At 38.1% G+C, this 22,174-nt stretch overlaps 1 pseudogene; it reads left to right on the forward strand.

Annotated features, from left to right (window-relative positions):
* LOC101428433 (AMMECR1-like protein) overlaps positions 1-19,125 on the forward strand; it is a 33,482-nt pseudogene extending 14,357 nt beyond the window's left edge.
* The last annotated feature ends 3,049 nt before the right edge of the window (positions 19,126-22,174 follow it).

Consider the following 22,174-nt stretch of genomic DNA (forward strand, 5'->3'; position numbering starts at 1 on the left):
CGTTGCCACCGTAAATATTGCCTCAAATAGTGGGGCTCCTGAGGGATCTAGAGGACATTCAGAAACTATAGGCAGGGCAAACAGCTCAGGAGTTTGGCACCCTGCCATTGACCTTACCTTGGAATTTAAGCTCCCCAGTGTGACAGAGTTGGGTTCATTTTTGGTTTCCCTACACGTGGCTCTTCTACCCCTTCTATTTGAACCTATATTTAGTACTGTACTTGATAGGTGTATGCCCAAGAAACTTAAATCTTTGGTCTGTCCATGTGCCAGTTGGTCCCTGCATCTCAGAAGAGTTACAACACCTACTCTCCAGTTCATTGGATTCAACCAGGGCAACTAATGAGATGCTGAAGGAAAACACCTTTCCCAAGAAACACAGAGAATCTTCAACTGCAAGCAAGATAGTCCCATCCATCAGCTCCACAGGATCTAAGACCCCTCTCAATTAGAGGTGGAGTGGGCATCACCATCTCAAAATCCTCTTTGGGGAATGAACAATGGACTAAAGTAGACTTCTATTATTCTACTATAGACTTGTTATTCTAGCAATGGATGAAGTTTTATCGTTGCTGTGGAGGCAGTGGCCACTGGAGGTGAAGGGAGGGAGAGGGAAAAATAGGTGTAATATGGGGACTTTCTTGGGACATTGGAATTGCTCTGCATGATGTTGCAATGGTGGATACTGGCCACTACATATTTTGTCATAACCTACAAAATTGGGCAGGATAGAGTATAAACTATAATGTAAACTATAATCCACGGTTAGTGGCAATATTTCAATATGTGCTCATCAATTGTAACAAATGTTTCACACTAAAGAAGGATGTCATTAATGTGGGAAAGCTTGGAGGGGTAGGGAGCGGGGCATCTGGGATTCCCCTATATTTTTAATGTAACATTTATGTAACCTAAAGTATCTTTCAAAAAAATAAAGAAAATGTACTTTTAAGAAAGAATAAAAAAATAGCACCTAACAATAAATTTCAGGGCATGAAGCATTATCAAATTGTCTTTGGGCTTTTGCACAGGATAAAATTCTCCTGGCTGCCATGTAATACATTAGGTTAATTATAATAAAAGAAATGTTAAGTAAGCTAGGAGACATCTGCAGCTGAGTATAGAAGAAAATAAACTGGAGTCCTTTTGATCTTTTGTTTTCTTCTCTTTGACATCCTGCATAGAGTTTCCTGAAAAGACATTAAGGAAGACACTGATTTGAGACAGATAATATTCATTGATTCAAAATTTTAAAATATTGCTTCTTCTAAATAAATAAAATATGAAACTTTTAATATTACTGATAATCTTTCCTTCAAAAATTTTATTAAATATCTACCTTAGGCAGACCCTAGGTTAGGTATTAGAAAATTAAAGATGACCAACTCACCGTTCCTCCCTTTTAGTGAGCAAAGCTGCTACTTAAGAGCATCAAGTCCTAGTTCAAAGTCTCTCTCAGATCATCAGTGTTTATTGATTCCATGTAAACTTGCTTTTCAGAGTAAGATACTAGGCAGGAAAACAGAAAAAGTGCAAGAAAACATCCTTCTGCCAACACTTCCAAGCATATCAAACCTCAGATGTTCATAGAGATAAATCACTAAGTGTATGGTGTATGTTCCTGAATTCTGTATAATAAGGAAATCCAAATGCTATTTAGAAATAAGGAAAGAAAGTTTCTTAGCTTTCCACAGCTGCTAAAACAAATACCACAGACTGGTTGTCTCAAACAATAGGAGTTTATTGCCTCACATTTTTGGAGGCTGGGAGTCTAAAATCATGCGTCAGCAGGCCAAGCTTTCTCTGACGTCTATAGCATTCTGGTGGCAGCTTACTGTCAACCTATAAGTCACTCTTTGCCTCCATTACATGGCCATGGCTTTCTCTCTCCCTGTCTATCTCCTGTTCCCTATTACTTACCTCCAATTTCCAATGCTTAGAAGGACTCTAGTCTTACTGGTTTAAGGCCACCTTGATTTGGTTTGTTCTCCACCTTAACTAATAACACCTTCAAAGTTCACATTTACAATTTGGTGCACGCCACAGAGCTGGGGGTTAGGAATGAACATGTATTTGTGGGGACCATGATTCAATCCATAACATACGCTAGTCAGGCTGTAGGAGAACATATCTGCTCAGAACTGAAGATTGCTCTTGTTCACTTGCCCAAATTTGACCTTTCTGGGTCATCTTGAATATGGGTTATTAATAGCCTTGGTCACTGACTCACATAATTGTTTCTTACAAGCCTTGCCTGCATCTTTGAAGCATGGACTTGCTTCATATTATTTTGTAAGTGTCACTACTTTATCTCCTTTTCAAAGTAAGAAATTAGATTTTTCTAAAAAAGGTAGTATTAGGGACCATAAATCTGATATTTAGACCATATATCCATCATATTATACTATTATTAATTATTTAAAAAATGAACTCTGTCTTACCAGATATTTACACAATGCGTTACCATCTATTATTTTTCTTCATAAAAATTGTTTAAACTGCCATTCAAATTTGAAATTTTAGGTAACTCACCTAATGTGTGAAGAAATTTTGATGTGCACATAAGGATAGGGTTTGTATTAAACTCCCACACATGTGAAGAGTATTTATAAGCTCTTTTTAAAATTTTTCTGTTGGATTTTTTTGGTGTAGATTCCTTTTAAATGGAATATTTTACAATTTTATTCAGAGAAAAACAATAGTACCTTTCCACTAGAAATAAGTATTGCAAAAACTTTAAGAAAATAAAGAAATCCTAGTAGCAGGTGAGTTGAGACATTACTCCAAATATAGAAGATCATAAGGTTAAATAGAAAGAAATGTAAGAAAAGTGATCACAAAATTAAAGAAGGCAGCTTTGCATTCCCTACAAGTTTTATTAACATTTTGAGATATTCTAGTAATCATTTTCAAGTGCCATAGTTTCTCTAACTAGCAATATTTTGGAGGCTTTTAAGACTGGGTAATATTTTTAAACAAGATTAGAGGATCCTCAAACTGTCACAGATTTATGAAATGAATATGGTCAAAATGTGTTTCTTGGTAACAAGTAGATGTGCTAGTTAACAAGATTTGTTGCTTTTTTTCTGCATATGGGCTTGAGAGCAATATGTTTATAAAACAAATGATAAAATCATTTCAGTGACCCTTAAATACTCAATTCATTGATTCATAAACATTTTATAATTTATTTCATTTCTTTGTGCAACAAAGGTTGCTGAAGTAAGAACAGAGACCTCTGCTCAGAGTCCTAGTAATTGGGACACATATGGATTCTCCAATGACTGATCAGATAGGACTTGAAGGCACATGGTTGAGGCTCTACACTCAGTTTTTAGGGGAAGTCCTGGACCATATCCTCACAAAGATGAAAGGGAACTGTTAAGCTAAATACTTCAGGGAGTCACAATTCATGTCCATATACAATGGAGTCACCCAGAAAAGAAGCAGAACTGCTCTGGCTCTACGAGTACTAAAGCACTCCTTTTCCAAAGGATAGGAGCCCTGGGGCAGCAAGTCAGCGCCCAGGAGAGAGTTTAATCATTAGATCTGAGTAAATGAAAGGCACACCTACCAAGAAGCTCCTGACTCCCTAATTCAATAAGACTTCTCTGACAGCAATTGTGCTGCTCCTCATTTAATAAACCATTCACTTCCAAGACTCCTAGAGAAAATGGGAAAATGTTAAAAGCAGCTTTGATGTGAGAGATTGTGCCTTTCACCCCAGTGGAAGTTCTGATGAGGCAATTAGGTGAAATGAATCCATCTCCCTCCAGAGCACAGATTTGACTATTCCAAACAACAAGCAACCTTCCAAGGAGTTTACCAAGGAGGAAGAATGGAAAGATCTGTGAAGCATAAAGGTTAATGCAGGTCTCAATAAATTAACCTAGGGAAAGACAATTATCCAGGGGCAATCTGGTCAGATTGCAAAATAGCAAGCCATAGACTCTATGTACTCATCTGTGCGTGTTTCTGCTATCTGTTCTTAACTTACATAAGACCTCAGGAAGAGGGCAGAGACCCAACATGGGTCATGCCTCACTGACATAGTCCCATCAAAGCACTAAAGCAATCTAATTAAACATGATCTAACTAAAAGATTCCCTTAACTGAATCTAATGCAATCAAAGGATCCCACACCCACAGAAATGGATCAGTTCAAAAAGCATATTTTCTGGGATCATAAAACTTCAATCTCTCACAGATATGAAAGATGTTTAACAGTCTAGGCAATACAAGTCACTTGAAACATTTGGAAATACATTTAACCTCACTCAAATAAGAATAATGTGAAATAAACCTATGGTGAGGTATAATTTTTTATTCAGGAGTTTAGTAAAGATCAAAAGTTGTTCATAAAGATCTTGTGAAAAAGACAGCTATACCTGGGTGGTGCCAGAGTGAATTGGTGTATCCTCCTTGGAGAGTATTTGGCATTATCTATCACAAATACATATAGTCTTTGATCTAACATGAATATCTAGGAATCTGTCTTACAGATATACAATAGATGAAATGGCATAGGCATAAGGTTATTCACTGTAAGGTTTCTTCTAATAGCAAAATACTGAAGCAACTTGAAAGACTGTCAATAGGGGAAATATTGAAGAATATTATTAAATGAAAAAATTGAGGTACAGAATAATGGTCATACTATGGTTACCATTTGTGTAAGAAAAGGAAAAATAAGAATTTATAACATGCTTTTTCTATGTAAGATAGAATACATCTGAAGGATGTCCAAGAAACTGGTAATAATGGTCACATACACGTTGGGAAGGAAATTGAGTATATGAGTTGCAGGGGAGAGAGGGAGATGTTTCATAGTATACTATTTTAATACTTTATTGAGTCATGTAAATATATGGTCTTCAAAAATATGTATTAAAATTCCATTATTCTTGATCCATTTTGAGTTAATTTTTGTATAAGGCATGAGATAGGGTCCTTTTTCTTTCCTTTGGATATGGATTTCCAGTTCTCCCAGTACCAGGTGTTGAATAAACTCTTCTGGCCCAGCTGGGAGGGCTTGAGAGCCTTGTCAAAAATCACTTGACTGTAGATGTGAAGGTCTATTTCTGAGTTCTCAGCTTGGTTCCATTGGTCAATGTGTCTGTCTTAATGCCAGTACCATGCTGTTTTTACTATTGTAGCTAAATAATATGCTTTAAAGTCAGAAAGTGAGAGTCCTCCAACTTCATTCTTCATTTTTAAGATCTCTTTGGTTATTTGGGGTCTCTTACCCTTCCAAATAAATTTAACAATTGGTTGTTCCACTTCTCAAAAAAAGGCTGTTGGGATTTGTATTGGGATTGCATTGAATCTGTAAATTAGTCTGGGTAGAATTGGCATCTTAACGATATGTAGTCTTCCAGTCGATGAATGCAGAATGCCTTCCACTTATTTAAGTCTTCTTTGGTTTCTTTTAGCAATCTTTTTAGTTTTCTGAATACAGGTCTTTTATGTCCTTGCTTAAGTTTATTCCTAAATATTTAACTGTTTTAGTTGCTATTAAATGCTATTAAATCGATTTTTTTCTGATTTCCTCCTAATTATATTGAATGATGCAAGCCAGACACAAAAGGACAAATACTGTATGATTGCACTATTATGAACTAAATATATTTTGTAAACTCATGGAATTAATATTAGAATATAGGTCATCAGAAGATAGAAGGAGGGTAGAGGATGGAAAGTTAATCTGTGCAGAATTGGTAAAAAGATTGTAAATCTTTGAAAATGAATAGAAATGGTTAAGGCATACCATGGTGTTTGTAACTAGCAGAGCTATTATACGGGTATGACAGAGGTTAAAAGGGAAAATCTAAGTCATGTATATTACCAGAAGGAAAGCTGAAAACTGTTAAATGGGACTATATAAGATAGTGAAGCCCCAAGTAAAACACAAATATGGATGATATTGCATATATAAAGCTTCTACAAAATATAAATATAAATATACTAGAGAAAAAGAAAAAGAATAGCAACTATGTACAGAAGGAGAGGCATAGAGAAATTGAGAGATAATGATTTTTGGGGAAAGCAGACATGGCTCAACTGATAGAGCGTCTGCCTACCATATAGGAGGTCCAGGGTTCAATACCCAGGGCCTCCTGACCCGTGTGGTGAGCTGGCACATGCACAGTGCTGCCACGTGCAAGAAGTGCCCTGCCACGCAGGGGTGTCCCCTGTGTAGGGGAGCCCCACGCGCAAGGAGTGTGCCCCACATTGAGCTGCCCTGAGTGAAAAAGTGCAGCCCGTCCAGGAGTGGCATGTACACATGGAGAGCTGACGCAGCAAATTGATGCAACAAAAAGAGACACAGATTTCCAGTGCTGCCAGAATGCAAGAGGACAAAGAAGAACACACAGTGAATGGGCACAGAGAGCAGACAATGGTGGGGGATGGAAGGGAGAAAAATAAAATAAATATTAAAAAAAATGATTTTTGGTTGTTTGCAGTTCATTATTATTATTATTGGAATAGTGAAAGTGCTCTAAGAATAACTGAAGTGATAAATGCACAAATATTTGATTACACTGAATATCATTGATTGTACGCTTTGGATGGACTTATGCTTATTAATATGTATTGATTAAATAGAATTTGTTAAGAAAAAATATTACATCATTCTAATTTTTAAAAAAAATTCATATAATTTATAATGGGAAAATATGAAAGACCACATAATTAATGCTACTAAAGCACTTTGAATTTCAACTGTATCAATGTGTTAGAGTGTTGATAGTCCTTGTCCAGCATGGCTTTTTCTTGATTGGCAGCTGTTCGCTTTGGCAAAGCTCAGGAATTGCCAATTCACAGAAATCCTGAAGTTAACAAATGGCCAGTCCAGTTTCAAATTTTTAAAATTTTCTTATTTTTATTTTTTTTTAGAGCTAGATATATTGAGGTAAAATTTACACCCAATAAAATTCATCCTAAAAAAGTGTATATTCTTTAAATTTTGGCAAATACATACCATTGTGTAACCATCACCACAGTTAAGTTACAGGCTATTTTCATCATTGCAAAAATGTTTTCTCAAGCCCTTTAATAGTCAATCATTTCTGCCTTTTCCCAATGCCAAATTACTAATAATCTGGGTTTTGTTCCTATACTTTTTCCACTTCTAGAATGTCGTTAAACAGGATCATACAGTATGTAGCTTTTTGAGGCTTTTGAGTCTGGTTTCTTTCACATAGAATAACGCATGTGAGATTCAACCATTTTTGTTGCATGTGTTGGTGTTTGTTCATTTTCTTTCTGAGTAGTATTCCATGTTATAAATGTAACACAGTATGTTTATCCATTTACCGGTTGATGAACATTAGTGTTGATTGCAATTTTGTTTGATTATGTACAAAGCTGCTATGAACTAATTCATGTACAAGAGTTTATGAGAACATATGTGTTTATTTCTCCTCCTAATACCTAAAAATGGGGTTGCTGGGTTATATGGCAGGTGTGTGTGTAACTTCATAAGAAACTTCAAAACTGTTTTCCAAGGTGACAGAATCATTTTTGCTTCCCATCAGCAATGTGTAACAATTCCAGTTGCTCTTCATTCTCACCAGCACTTAGCACTGTCAATTAATTTCATTTTTGAAATTTTAGTTATCCTGATAGGTATGTAGTGGTATATCCTTAATTTTTTAATTTACATTTCTTGAATAACTTGGGAGTATGTGCACTTTTTATGTATGCTTATTTTATTTCTTTTGGGGAAAGTTCTGTTTAGATATATTGGTCATTTTAAAAAATTAGCTTTTTTCCTTATTTCTGAGATTTGCGAATTCTTTATAGATTCTGGATACCAATTCTTCATCAAACACTTATTTTGAAAATATATTCTCCTAGTCTGTGGCTTATCTTTTTCCTTTTCTTAACATTGTCTTTCAAAGAGCAGATTAAAAAAATTTTTTTTTATAAAACTCAATTTATCAATTTTCTCTTTTGTGGTTCATTTTCTTTGTGTACTTTTTAAAAAATCATTGCTTAAACCAAGGTCAAAAAGATTTTTTCTTGTGTGTATTTCATAGAGTTCTTGGCTTTAGGTTTTACAGTTGAGTCTATGATACATTCTGGTAAAAAAAAATTTTTATAATTTAAAAAATTTTTAAAAATATTCTTAGGTCACTTAAATGTTACATAGAATATAAAGGGGGTTCCCATATGTACCACTCCCCACAATTTCCCACATTTTCCCACATTGGCAACATCTTTTATTAGTGTGGCACATTCATTGCAATTGATAAACACATTTTGGAGCATTGCCAGTAAGCATGGATTATAGTTTACATTGTAGTTTACACTCTTTCCCTCCAAACTCTGTAGGTTACGCTAGGATATATAATGGCCTTATCTGTCATTGTAATGTCATTCAGGATCGTTCCCAAGTCCCCAAAAAATGTCCCTGTAGTACACCTATTTTTCCCTCCTCTTACCCCCAGAACCTCCAGTGCCCAGTGCCTCCACATCAATGATCTTTCTTCCATTGCTAGAATCATAATAAGTCTATAGTAGTATACTTGTAAGTCCACTTTATTCCATAGTTCATTCCCCAGTCCTGAGGTCTCTGTGATAGTGATGCCCACTCCACTTTTATTGAAGGGGAACTTCAATCTCATACGGCTGATGGATGGGACTATCTTGCTTGCAGTTGTAGACACCCTTTGTTCCTTGGTATGTTGTTTGTCCATCGTCTTCTCCTTGCTAGGTGTCCTGGGTGAGTCCAGTGAACTGGAGAGTAGGTGTTGCAACTCCATTGAGATTTAGGGCCCAGCTCACACATGGACAGTCCAAAGATTTAAGTCTTTTTGACATACAACTACTAACTCTAGTACTAATTATAGTTTCAAATAGAAGGACAGAAAAGTCACATGTAGGGAAACCACAACTGAGTCCAATTTTGTCACACTGGTGAGCATAAATTGCAAAGTAGGGCCCACTGACAAATGACCAATTCCTGAGCTATCTGCCCTGACTATAGCGTCTGGATGTCTCCAAAGCCCTCAGGAGCCCCTCTATTTGGGGTAGTATCTACTTTAGCTGTCACTGAGATCCTGATAAGACGTGCATAAGCATTACCTCTGGAATGACCTCCTGACTCACTTTGAAGTCTCTTAGCCACATAAACTCATTTGTCTTTACCTTTCCCCCTTTTGGTCAAGGGGGTATATTTATGATATAAGATATAGTTGAAGATTTTTGTTGCATATGATCACCCAATTGTTCCAGCTCCATTTGCCCAAAGACTACCCTTTCTATATTGAGTTGCCTGGGCACTGTGATTGAAAATCAATTGATGGGAAGCAGATATGGCTCAAGTGATTGGGCTCCCATCTACCATATGGGGGGTCCTGAATTCAGTTCCCAGGGCCTCCTGTTGAAAGCAAGCTGGCCAGTGTGGTGAGCTGGCTAGCTCAGAGAGAGATGGCATAAAAGACGATGCAACAAAGGAGACACAGAGGAGAGACAAAAGGTGATGCAGCGAACCAGTAAGCGGAGGTGGCTCAAACAACTGAGTGCCTCTCTCCCACATTGAAGATCCCAGGATCAGTTCCCAGTGCCTCTTAAAGAGAAGATGAGAAGAGAAGACAAGCAGACATAGAGAGCACACAACGAATGGACCCAGAGAGTAGACAGCAAGCACAAAAACACAATGGGGTGAGGGTGGGGGGGGGGGGGCGGAATAAATAAAAATAAATCTTAAAAAAAAAAGAAAGAAAATCAATTGACCTTATGTGTGAGGTCTACCTCTGTACTTACTATTCTGTTCTACTGACCTATATGCTGCATAAACTTGAGGCAGTAGCACAATATCTTGATTTCTGTAGTTTTATAGTAAATCCTGAAATCTGGCTAAGGGATTTCCAATTTTGCTTTTATTTTTCAAAACTATTTTGGATATTCTGGTTTCCTTGCTTTTCCATATAAGTTTAATTTTTAGCTTTTTCATTAAAAAAACTGCTAGGGTTTTGGTTGGGATTGCAGTGAATATATAGATCATTCTGAGGAGAAGTCATCTTAAAAATAGCAAGTCTTTTCATCCAAGAACACACTATGTTTCTTCACTTATATTTTTGATTTCTCTCATCAAAGTTGTTTAGTTTTTAACTTGCACGTATTTTGAGAGATTTATATCTAGGTCTTTCATGTACTTTTTGATTATTATAAATGGTACTGCTTTATTAACTTCCATTTCCAATTGTTCATATCTAGTATATAGAAATATGATTTTTTATGCGTTGACTTTGTATTTGCTAGCTAAACTTCCTAGTACCTTTTGCTTATAGACACTTTACAATTTTTTTAATTTCCTCTTTCTGCCTAATTTAAAAATATTTATTAAAATATATCACTCATTCATAAACAATAAATGTATAATAGTTGTGAACTTACAAAAGAAACATATATAACATCAGTAAAAATACATAACTTCTCACCCTACCACCAATAACTTGCATTGTTGTTTTAAACCTTTTTAATTAATGATTAAAGAGCATTGTCAAAATACTACTACTACACAAAGTATTTTTCCCCTAACCAATCCTATTATTATTATATTTATGTCACCTTTATACATGAACATACACAAACAAATGTATAGTAAAAGTTGTGAACTTACAAAGCAAACATGCATAACATCATACAGGGGTCCCATACATCAACCCTCCACCAACACCTTGCATTGTCATGAGACGTTTGTTACAAACTATGAAAGAACACTGTCAAAATCTTACTACTAACCGTAGTTCTTGTCTTACATTTGGTGTGTTTTTCCCCCAACCCACCCTATTATTATTTTTTAAATATATTTTTTAAGACAGAAGTTGTAAACTCATAAAATATGCACATATTTTATAAACAACACCCCTCCATGAACACACCACAATGTGGTGTGTCATTTGCTACAGATAGAATAATATCATCTGATTATTGCCATGTCCATAGTGTATATTTCGCTCACATTTTCCATACTGCCTCAGTATCAACACAGTACATCTTTTGCATAGATGCAAGAATATTATATTGTTACTACTAACCACAGTCCATAGGTCACTCCAGCTATATTTTTCCCATGCTTCTCCACATTCCCATCACCCTGCAGTAGTGATATACATTTGTTCTAGCTAACAAAGGATACTCTTGCATCTGTACCATCAACCACAATTCTCACCCACCTCTTGGTTTACTGTGCTGTCCAGTTCCTAGATTACTCTCAAGCATTCTGTCAATTGACATTTACATAATTAGATTACCATTTTCAGTCACATCCCCATTTATAAACTAGCTGTTACTCACTGTGTGTTACCATCCACCCTATATATTCCCACAATTTTACAGTAAATCTAATTAAAACTTCTACGTACATTAAACACCAATAGTCCACTCAGTCCTTCTTTTATCTCCTTTAAGAATCCACCACCTACCACCAGGTCTTGAAGATATTTTCCAACAATTTCTTCTAGAACTTTTATGGTTCTTGCTTTTATTTTTAGTTTTTTGATCCATTTTGAGTTAGTTTTTGGATAAGGTGTGAGATAGGTATCCTCTTTCCTTCTTTTGGCTATGGATGTCCAATTCTTTCAGCACCATTTGTTGAATGGATTGTTCTGCCTAAGCTGTGTGCGTTTGACAGGCTAGTCAAAAATTACTTGACCATACCTGTGAGGGTCTTTTTCTGAACCATAAATTTGGTTGCATTTATATACTGTGTCTGTCTTTAGGTCAGTAACCTGTTGTTTTTACCACTATAGGTAGGTATTATGATTTAAAGTCTGGTGATGAGGGTTCACTTTTCCATTTTATGATGTTTCTAGCTGTTCAGGACTCCTTACCCTTCCAAATAAATTTAATGATTGTGTTTTCAATTTTTTCTTTAATGCTGGTGAAATTTTTATTGGTATTGCATTAAATCTGTATATCAATTTGAGTAGAATTGACATCTTAATGATATTTAGTCTTCCAATCCATGAGCATGGAATGTTCTTCCAGTTATTTAGGGTTTTTTTTTTTGGTTTGTTTTAACACTGAGTTGCAGTTTTCTGAAAACAAGTGCTTTACATCATTAGTTAAGTTTATTCCTGACTATTTGAGCTTTATCTGTCATATTTTATTTTCACCACTCTTTTGACAGGTTTAGTTACTTTTATTGATGTAATCTTCATTTCCAGACTCTCTTCCAGTCCTTTCTCTCTTGTCTTTTCTTTTCAGGCTCTAGCACTTCCTTTTATTATTTCCTGAAAATCTGGTCTCTTGCTTAGAAATTCTCTCAGTTTCTTTTTATCTGTGAATATTCTAATTTTGCTTTCATTTTTGAAAGACAGTCTTGGTGGGTATAAGATTCTTGGCTGGAAATTTTTCTCTTGTAGTGTCTTAAATATATCAGACCACTGTCTTCTTGCCTCCATGGTTTCTGGTGAGAAATCAGCACTTAATCTTATTGGATATCCCTTATATGTTATGCATTGCTTCTCTCTTGCTGCTCTCAGAATTCTCTCTTTGTCTTTGGCCTTTGACATTCTGATGAGTATGTGTCTTGGAGTTGGTCTATTTCAATTTTTTTGGATGGGAGTGCATTGTGCTTCTTGGACAGGAATATCTATGTTCTTCAATAGGGTTGGGAAATTTTCTACCATTATTTCTTTAAATATTCCTTCTGCCCCTTTTCCCTTCTCTTCTCCTTTTGGGGCACCCATGACACTTATGTTTGCATGCCTTTTGCTGTCATTTAGTTCTCTGAGACCTTGGTCAATTTTTTCCATTCTTTTCTTCATCTCTTCTGTTGTATGTTCACTTTCAGAGGCCATTTCTTCAAGCTCACCAATCCTTTTTTCTGCCTTCTCAAATCTGCTATTATATGATTCCAATGTTTTTTAAATTTCATTTATTGCACTTTTCATTCCCATAAGATCTGCTATTTTTCTATGTATGTTTTCAATTTGTGCTCATTCCAATGTCTTCTTAATATCCTTAATCTCTTTAGCCAGCTCACTGAATTTATTAAGGAGATTTGTTTGAACAAATCCTTTACATCATCTGGAAGCTTGTCCCTTTAACTGGGCCATAGCGTCCTGTTTCTTGGTGTGGATTGTAATTTTTTGTTGGTGTCTTCGCATTTGGCTTACTAGAGTATTTTTTCTGGGTGCAGTTTTTCTCTCTAGTTTAGGGCTTCACATCATTTCTCCCTTGCTGGTTATGCATTTCTCCCTTACTGGTTATGCAAGCATGTAGTTGGTGCTGTAAGCTGTGGAGGCTGAAGCTGCCCTCATTGCACCAGGGACCAATGAAGCTTCTTCCAACTTTCTCCTTTGCCAGGGGCAGGGACAGAGTCACAGCTATGTGGAATAATCCATGTGCTGGTCTAGACTGTAGACTAGAGAGACTGATGGAGCTTCACATCCCTTTCTCCTCTACCTGGGGCAGGGATGAAGCTGCAGGTGTGGGCAGCAATCTATGCAGTGCAGGTCCTAAGATGACCACAGTTACCCAGGTAGATTTGATTTTCAGTCTATGCCAGCCGAAGTTCCCTGCAGTTACCTATACAGGCTGGTGCAGGGCTCCTCAGCCTCCTCCCTGTCAGAGGCAGAGCTGAAGCCTAGGCGGGCTGCAGGCTGATCTGTGTGAAAGAAACTGGTTCCTTCCGACACTGAGAGTTTCAGTCAGCCCAGTTTCCCCTCAGGCTGGGGCAGAGTCAGAATGGTGGCTATTGGCCTCTTTCTGACTTGGGGTGGTTCTCACCCCAGTTGTGCCCCGGGTTATCTCTTAGCCAGCCGAGTCTACCAATCAGTAGCTGAAATCATCAGCCAACTGTCTCCTCCTCCCTTGTTTCTGTGAAATGGAGCTTCCAATTCCCATCACAGAGCAGCTCCTGGGGAGGATCATGCAGCCTTGGCGGCTTGGCCGGTAATTTCTTGGATAGGCTGGCGCAGGTCCCTGCAGCTTCCTCCCTGCTAGAGGCCTGCTGAATCCTAGGCTAGAGCTGCAATATGATCTGGATGGGAAGAAGTCAGTCCCTACCAGCACTGTGATTCTCCATCTGCCCTGCTTCCCCTCTTGCCGGGGGCAGAGTTAAGATGGCAGCTCCCAGCCTCTTTCTGACCTGGACAGGCTCAAACTTTAGCTGTTCTCAGGATCATACTGTAGACCACTAAATTTCCTCATCGTAGCTGAAATTGGTGCCCAACTGTCTCTTCCTCCCCCACGTTGGGGAAGTAGAGCATTCAATTCCAGCTGCGGAACAGTTCCCCAGGCAGCTTGTGCCTCCAGTGGAGAATGGGCACCGGCCTCCTGGGCGTGGAGCGCTTTACTTACGAGTCTTCTCTGCAGATGGGTAGTCTCCTCCTTCCACTCTTCTAAGGACATTACAGGATGCTCTTCTGACCTCCTGGAGTCCCCAAACAGGTGCTTCAGCTAGCTCCAGAGAGCTCTGGGTGTTTGCTTACTGCCCTGTAGCAGAAGCTGACTCTAGGAGTTCCTTACTCCGCTACCATCTTGCTGGTTTCCTCTGTGCTTTACAATTTTATATGTTAATATTTGTGTTGTTGGTGAATAGGAACAGTTCTATTTCCTCTTTTTCAATCTATATCGCTTTCATTTATTTTTCTTGTCTTATGCCTTAAGTAGGATATCCAGTACAATGTTAAATAGGAGTGATGAAAACAAGCATCTTGCTTTGGTAGTTTATTTCAAAAATTTTTCCTTTCATCTCTTTTTGCACTTGTTTGCATGAAGTTGTTCATACTATTTCCTTATCAGCATTTTAATGTCAGAGGATCTGTTGTGACATCTCCTCTTTGATCCTGATATTGGTAATTTGGGTCATGCTTCTTTTTGTCTTATTCAATTTGACTAGATGTTAATCAATTGCATTGACATTTCAAAGAACCAGCTTTTGTTATCAATGATTTGGGGCGATATTTTTTTCTATTTTCAATTTTATTGATTTCTGAACCTATATTATTTCTAATTCTGCTTACTTTTGATTTCATTTGCACTTCTTTTTCTAATTTATTAAGTTGGGAGCTTAGGTCATCTCAAGATCATGCCTGGAAACTCCCTTGCCATGTGAGGAAATATATTGACAGGTTCTAGGATTCCGACATGGACATCTTTGGGAGACCATTACTCTGCCTACCGCGGGTGGTGTGGTGGCTTAGAATTATCAGTACCCCAGAAAAATATGTTCTTAAATGCAATCCATTCTTGTGGGTCTGAACCCATTTTAAATACAATCTCTTCAAGATGTTACTTTAGTTAAGGCGTGGCCCAAATGAATCAGTTTGATTTTTTACTGGAGTTCTTTATAAGCAGAGTGAAAGTCAGACAGAAAAACCATGGGAAAGAGCTAGGAAGGCAACGGAATCCAGAGAAGCCAGGAGAGACTTCCATGTGCATGGCCATGTGACAGAAAAGCCAAGGACCAAAGATTTCTGACATCCAGCCCCAGAATGCTACAGTCTTCTGGGAGAAAGGATCACCTGGATGATGCCTTGATTTTGGACTTCTCCTAGCTTCAAAACCATAAGTTAATAAATCCCCAGCATTTAAGCCAACTTATTGCATGGTATTTGAGCAGCCAAAAATTAAAACTGATGGTTTAAAGAAAAATTGTGATGTTAAAAGTAGATTTATTTTTTTCCCACTTTGGGAGGGTAGGAGTGATGTTCTTTCCAGCTTTTTACATTCTAGGTCAAAGTGAAATCTCCAAATATGAGTTTAATTAATTAATTTAGCTGACATAAAAGGGGAAAACATTTCATTACTTGATTTTGTACTTATACATGGTTTTAATTATTACAAACCCCTGGAAACAAATTTTCCCTTTCCACATTTCTTTGAGTGTGTGTGCACTCTGAAAAAGAATCTGACAGGTCTGCTGCACTCTCTTATGCCCAGTGGGTGGTACTGTTGGAATAAACTTGTTTTCATCACATTGGAACTATACTTACTATTGACCTGAAACTATTTTCATAGTCCAGGGTATTCCTACACAATCTTCCACCCCTCAACACTCAGACAAAAAGTGAATCTGAATTTTAATACTATGTTGGTTAGTCATTTGTCATTCACCAGTTTTAGAATTGCCCTATTTTCTTGAGTTTAGGATATTCAGTTTTGTCACCAAAACCATTGGTTTATCCTTTCCCCCATGATAGTTGGTAATCTAATTTCCACCTCTTCTCCAGCTCCCAATTCAATAGAGCAATACATAAGTCTCCCTTTTTGGTAAAGTCTGTGAATATTTTCTGTGGATGATGCACATTCTCTCCATTTTCTTGATAATAATTAGATGTATACCCAGAGACTCACATAAGGAGAAAAGATCCATTTTGCAGAGTGAATTTGCCAGCTAGGAGTTGGTATTTGAAATGATGGAATGTTTTTACAATTTTAAATCACTAATCTTTACTGTTATCTCCTCAAGTAGAAATGTCTAAAACTACACTCATCACATTTCCCACAGACAAACTTATTCTCCTTAATACCCTGTTTTTCATTGAGACTCTAAAATCCAGACTCAAAACTTTGGAAATATTTTTATATCTTCTTTTTCCTTTGTCCTTCATGTTAAATTATTGAGTCCACACAATTCTCTCTTCATTATGTCTATCACATCTACTTTCTCCATTCTATTCCTGCTGCTACCCTATTTCTGGAACCAAGGATTTCATATGGACTATGTAAATGATGTCTTTATATAAAATAAAGATTTCTTAATTTTATCAGTGCAATGAAAACCTATGTTTAAAAAGTCAATGGTGCCAAAAGCTTATAAGGAAAAGCAGAAGTCCTTGTCCCTTCACTTCACCACTCCTATTCCATTTTCCATTTGGTGGAGGATAAGTAAAAAAAAAAAAACTTGAAGCTTTTTTTTTTTTTACTTAAGTTTTGTATTTTCACAAATAGAATTAAATATCACATAAGACCAATGCTGCATAAAGAACAAAGCTGGGGTAACTCCATTACCAATTTCATGCTACAAGCATGTCCTTCTATTTGGAATTCACACACACACAAATAAAACTTCATATCTACATCTCTTGGTAGAACCAAATTTGGTGTATAAATCATTTTCCATTTTCATTATTTTCAGTTATTTTCATTCATATTTCTAAATCATATGCATAAGATGTTATTTCTTCATTCATCGATTCCAAATTTTTCTATTGAATTCTTAAGATGGCAAATTAGCTCATTTACTCTGTTCACCTTTCACCTTCTTTACCACCCTCCTCTCAACATACTTATGCTACTCTCTTGGTACTGTGGTAGGATGAATTATGTACCTCAAGAAACAGAGTTCTTAATCTTAATCTGCATCCTTATGGGTGTGAACCCAATGCAAAGAGGACCTTTCTGAAGATGCAATTTTTTGTTAAGGTGAGATCAACTGAAGCAGGGTGGGTCTTAATCAGATTGTTGTAGACCTTATAAGGAGAAGAAACTGGAAGCCAGAGTCCAAGAAGGTGATAGGGAGAAGCAGGAAGTAATTGGGGACCCAGAAAAGAAAGGAGAGGACATCACTCTGTGACAGAAAAGCCGGGGAACCCAAGGATTGTGGCAAGCCAGTACTACAATGCTACTGGCCTGACTCCAGGACAAAGCAAGCCTTCTAGCTTCTGAAACAAAGGGCTCTAAATTCCTGTTGTTTCAACCAACCCATTTGGGTATTTCTCATAGCAGCCCTGACAAAATAAATCAGTTCCTTCCACGGTTATTTTTATTTTATTTCTTATTCCAACAACTATAGGGAGAGTCTCTGAACTCACTTTGAAAGATCAGGGTTTTGGAGACTACACTTCATTGCTCCTCTCCTCTCTTCATCTTCCACTTTGATGATCTGTAATTTTGTTTTTAAATTGTCAGGGTTGGCTCAGTACTCCAGCTGCTCAGGAATGGCGTCCAGCCATGACTCTCAGCCTCCTCCTGTGCCTCCTCCTTCTGCCTAGTGAGGGCCACCCCACCCAGGTAGGGTCTCCCCCCCTCCCGCAGCCTGTTTCTCTCTGGAGTCCCCACTCAGGTGCATGGATCAGTGAAGCAACAGGAGATGGCAGAGCACAAGAGGTCCTGTCCACCCTGGCTGCATCTGGGTCAGCAGGAAAGGTACAGGAAGAGGGGATGGAATCAGAAGGAAGAAAACTCATTCCCCAAACAAAATAGCTCCTCTCTTCTGTTTTAGCTGTTCTCCTGGCAATACAGACTTTCTGTTTTCAGGTTCTACAGCATTCTGATCTGAATCACTGAGTCAGGACGGGAAAGACTTTGTGTTCCTCCACTCGAGCCCAAGTTAGCAGCAGGCTGTTATGGGGTCAAGGAGCACAAATTATCTGTAAACGAAAAGCAAAACCAAGGGAACCAGTAAACAACTGTCCCCAGGTCTAGTTCAGGACCTCTTCAAAATCACCAGCATGTGGATGGCAGCATGGCTGGGAGAACATGTGGGACTTAACTTTGGGACCAGGAAACTCTCCTATTACCCAAATGAATTCTGAATCAGGAGCACTGAACCCTCTTTCTGGCCCAGTGGAACTGCCAACAACACCAAGGATCAGGTGGCAACCAGAGATGTGCTGCTACTGTTTGATGTCCTCTCCTGTCACTCTATGGCTTCTTGCAACCACAACTTCCTAGATTCATCAATGACCCCTATCTGTTGTTTGTAACTTGGAAGACAGAGGAGCAACTTTGTGGCTGCACTGGGACCTTCTAAGTCATGAATTTTCATTCAGGACTCAGGAAATACACATTAACCAGTACACTTAAGGACAACTGATTTTCTGCCCTGACCCCACAGGAGCTGCTTAAAATTTTCTGCTCTTACTCCCTCCTCACTAACTTTGAGGATGTCAGTGATTATCTGGACTGGGAGGTAGGGATCCATGGCATTCGAACTGAAATCACTAATGAAAAAGGTGTCAACCTATGGCCACATACTTGTCTGATGTTCCTAAGGAACGAGACTGAGCTTAGATTCAGACAATAGACTCCTTGCTCAGGAAAGGTGTCGCCGGGTCTGGGTCATCCTCACAGCCGTTCCAAACTGCAGCTAAACTGCCTTCTCTGTGCTTGTCCAAAGCTGTGCAGAGCGTGGCCAGGTATCTGCAGTGTGATGGGTAGTTTTAAAGAAGAGGGATTGTTTTCTGCTTAGTGTTTCCTTTGTCCTTGTGCTACTCAAGCTGAAGAAGAGATAACCACTGTTTTCAAGGAACCAGCCCAACTTTGCTGTCTTGGCTTCTAGTTGTTTTCATCCCTAGCTATGGGTGCCTTTAGTCTGAAAAGTTGGTTTGTCTCAGGATGCCCACAGCTAGGGTATGCTCTCTTTGTAATTCTGAATTGTTCTTGTTTTACATTAATTAAATGAGAATGTTTTTGGTCACAAGTTTGTGGACGTTGGATTGTTTCACTGTGAGGTTCTTAAAACTTTTTCATTTCACGATATTAAAGCAACTTATGTTAGAGAGCCTTTCAACATGAAAGATTTGTAGTTGAGATAATACATATATTTTATCATTTATAATAAAAATCATCTATACAAATTAAGTCCTGGGTGTTAATATTTGCACAAGATCTGTTTTCCATGATGTGTTAAACATCTGCAATTTCACTAACTGTTGATGTTATTTTCTATCAGAATTCTAGAACCTAGGAAGCTATACACACTTTTTGTTTGTTTTCACTCTTATTTCCCTGAAAAAAGAGACTTCAGTGCCAATTCTTTCATTCCATTTTGCATTACACTTGGTTGCTTCTTGGCTATATAACTTTCTGGGTGCAAATCAATGAATTCTTTAACTCTTCAAGTGTTGTAGAGAATAAATCATAATGGGTAAAAAAAATTCTCAGGGTTAATTCTATTTACTTTTTATTCTATGATTCCAGTTAAGTCTTATGTGCATTGTAAGTATATTGATTCTACACTTTAGAAATCAATAAAAGTTTGGATTATCAACTAAAATCTAACCTTGCTGCATTCTATGATTTAATTTTCTTTCTTGTGTAGTTGCTCCTCCCACCTTCATGCTATCTGCCTTTACTGTTTCCTTAAGTGCTTGTAGTATAGAAGCATTGTGTGAAGCCTAATGGCACCTCCTCCATCTTTCTTAGTCAGGGTTTTCTAGAGAAACAAAACCAACAGGAGATATGTATATGCAACTGTAGGAATGGGCAAGTGGGAGTTCCATAGGGCAGGCCACGAGCTGGGAAATCCGATGAAGGTTTTTGATAAATTCCCCAGGAGAAGCTGGTAGGCTGAAGTAGAGATGGCAATTCTTCCTTCTGACTGCTGAAATTGTCTCTTCTCCCTTTAAGGCCTTCAAATGATTGAATAAGATGTCTCTCATTGCTAAAGGCAATCTCCTCAGTTGATTGTAGATGTAATCAGCCATAGATGCAATCATCTTACTGGTGATTTAAGTCCATGAAATATTCTTATAGTGACAATCAAGAAAGTACTTGCTTGACCACACAACTGGACACCATAGCCTGGCCAGCTGACACATGGACTTAACCACTACAATACCCAATCTTTTTATCCTAGGGGCATCCTTCCTAGAGGGCCATTCCTTCTCTGAACTGATTTCTCTCTAAGCCACCTGCAGGGTGGTCACCCTGAGGGCCTCTCCAGGCCAGCATGTGGGTGGCTGTGCTCTGAGGGGGGCCATACCCCATTGACTGACATATTAATAGTTCTCCTCAGACACATCATTTTTTAAAAATGTTTATGCTTCAAAGGAAAGTATTCTTCTTTTTTTCATTTATTTACTTTTTGTCATTGTTATTGGCTTGGGTTGGGATTAGGAATTGGAGAGAAGAACATTCTGAACTCCAGATATTACGTGTATATGTACCTTGTCTCACATGCAGATTTTCAATCAGTGCTGCTGTTTGAAGCTCTGCAAGGCATTCTTACCCTCCATGCTACTTGATATCTCGGAGCCTTTTTGGGATGCCACTTCATCTGCAGCCCCTTTCTGTGTCTTTTTGGTTACAGCTTCATTAGTTGCCACTTCTGCTTTCCACTTACCAGAAATTTGATGACAATTCTCTTCTGCTGATGGCTTTCCTTCATTCTCTTTATTGCAGTTTTACTGTCTTTATTCTCATTCAAGTGGAGTCCAGGGTCTTTAAATGCTTGTGCTCAACTGCCATCCTGAACTGCCATCCTAAAACTTCCTACATGCTCATGCTGCTGAGAGCCTCTTTAGCTGCTCTGCAGGCTCTGCCTAATTTCCCACTTCTTGGCCAATGCATTTCTTTACCTGAAGACTCAGCCCTGTTCCTATTATGAGGCCATTCAGCTTGACATAAACAAAGTAGCCTTTAAACCTTCTGCACCTCCCTCAGTAAGGATGACCATTAACTGTCCTGCTGGGCCGTGGACCCAGGTGTCCTAGAGCTCATCTCTGGGTCCCAGATTAGTCCTTAAGTAAATTCTCTGCCTCATGTGCTCTAGACTCTTAGGAATTAACTTTTGCTTTGTTCCAGGTTCTAGCAACCCTGTCTTCCTGGGTCAGTCTTCTCTCTTGCCTTCTGGCAGTCTTGTGGCCCTGCCACAATGCAGCACATTTTCAAGATGATCACTGCCTGCACACCTGGGACTGATAGTAACCATACCAGGATTCCTGTTAGTGGATGTTTCTTCCTGGTGGGAAGCTCTCAGGCTTTTCCTAAAAATACAGGGGCCAACTGCTGCCTCGTCTCTCCTGAGGTGGCCTCCTCTTTAGAACACTTCCTTGTCTTCCCATTTGATCTCCCTGTTGTAGCTCAGTCTGCCGCCAGATTCTGCTCTGACCTAAGGTTTGGTCTTTCGTTAGGTCCCAGCTTCTTTTCAACTTCTAGCTTGCTAGGGCTCCTACAAGAAACCCAAAAATACTTTGTACCCCCTTTTATATCAATGTCCAATTCTACAAATCCTATAATCTATACATCCTCAGTGTATAGTGTAGCTCTGCAAAAAAGGAGAAAACTGATTCTTGGGGGTGAAAAAAACTTACTCTTTTTTTTCTTTTTTCTTTTCCTTCCTCTCTCTTTTTTTAAAATATGTTTTTATTATTGTCTTGTTTTTTTTTTTGAAAGATACATAAATCACTCAAAATGTTACATAAAAATATGAGGTTCACATATACCCCCACTCCCTACCCTAGCCCACTCTACCCACATCAACAAC

This window comes from Dasypus novemcinctus, chromosome 1 (assembly GCF_030445035.2).
Source record: "Dasypus novemcinctus isolate mDasNov1 chromosome 1, mDasNov1.1.hap2, whole genome shotgun sequence".
In the NCBI taxonomy this organism is placed as follows: Eukaryota; Metazoa; Chordata; class Mammalia; order Cingulata; family Dasypodidae; genus Dasypus; species Dasypus novemcinctus.